At 52.3% G+C, this 1013-nt stretch overlaps 1 protein-coding gene across 1 annotated transcript in view; it reads right to left on the bottom strand.

The window, feature by feature from the left end:
- Nucleotides 1-541, bottom strand: part of LOC103374611 (short chain dehydrogenase/reductase family 16C member 5) — a 42998-nt gene extending 42457 nt beyond the window's left edge. The window contains exon 1 of the mRNA XM_008304728.1: nucleotides 329-541. The gene's annotated coding sequence lies outside the window, so the exon portion shown is untranslated. The remainder of the gene's footprint in view (nucleotides 1-328) is intronic.
- Between the last annotated feature and the right edge of the window lie 472 nt (nucleotides 542-1013).

Below are 1013 nucleotides of genomic sequence, written 5' to 3'. Positions count from 1 at the left end.
TCTATCTACCAGGACTCCTCCAGTCCAGTTCCACTCACTCCACCAGCACCAGCGTGGACAGCAGTACTGAGCTGTGACACAGGGCTCATGTTTCTCTACTGGTCTGTCTCTGGGATGAACCCAGTAAAGTTCTCCAGAAGTCCGGCTGCTCTAACAGCACCGGCCCACGCTGCCAGTACCCTTCACTCAGTAACAAGCAGAACACAAAGTTCTGTTGTGGAAGAAAGCGCTGAACAGCGGACACAGACGTGATTAATTCAGAAAATGTTTAGTTTTCTTTCTAGTTTGTTCTGTTTTAGTCTGAAGAGACGGACTTGGGCTCACTCACCAGGACTCGGTTCCTCCTCCGACTGACTGCTGCTTTGTTGGAACCCGTGAATCAGCTTCCGGTGGGACCTTTGCTCTCCACATAGACCGACGTTACGAAACCCGGCAGAGTTCTTATCGGGCTGATGAACCCACTGGAGTGTGTTGGAGGTTCCGGGTGTTTGTTCAGCGCGTGTGTAACCGGCTGGACCGGAACCTGTGTCACGGCACGCCTCTGACCGTTTCTGTAGCCTGAGGGGAGGAAAACCGGAGCCGACGTCCCTTTAAACTCACGCCGTCACCTCTGGTCACGTGACAAGCTGTCGCCCACTCCCAGCCACGCGAGGCGGGCCTGCCGCGAATGGCATTGTGGGACTTGGAGTTGGTGCGCTTTTCGTTCACTTACGTGCTCCTATATGAGGATGGACCTTGCTCCAGAACTGTGGTCCTGCTTCAGGTGGATGTTTTGATGTGTGGACCACAGGAAGAGAGAGTAAAGACGTCCACACCTGTGACAAAGACACACCTGGAGCATAATCAGCACGTCCACGCTGGTTTATAATCAGAAGTTCATACATGATGACCAACAAATGTGAGAAATAGCTTTAAGTTGCTTTATGCAAATAGCCAGAGCCAGACTCCACTGAACACATGCTGCTCCTGAACCGACACCGTCTTGGAGAAACCAGGACACACATCCTGCTAAC

The sequence above is a fragment of the Stegastes partitus genome, unplaced genomic scaffold (genome assembly GCF_000690725.1).
Source record: "Stegastes partitus isolate 25-593 unplaced genomic scaffold, Stegastes_partitus-1.0.2 Scaffold2302, whole genome shotgun sequence".
Lineage (NCBI taxonomy): Eukaryota > Metazoa > Chordata > Actinopteri > Pomacentridae > Stegastes > Stegastes partitus.
Note: the sequence above shows the minus strand (reverse complement) of the source record. Positions and strands in the feature narration are given on the sequence as shown.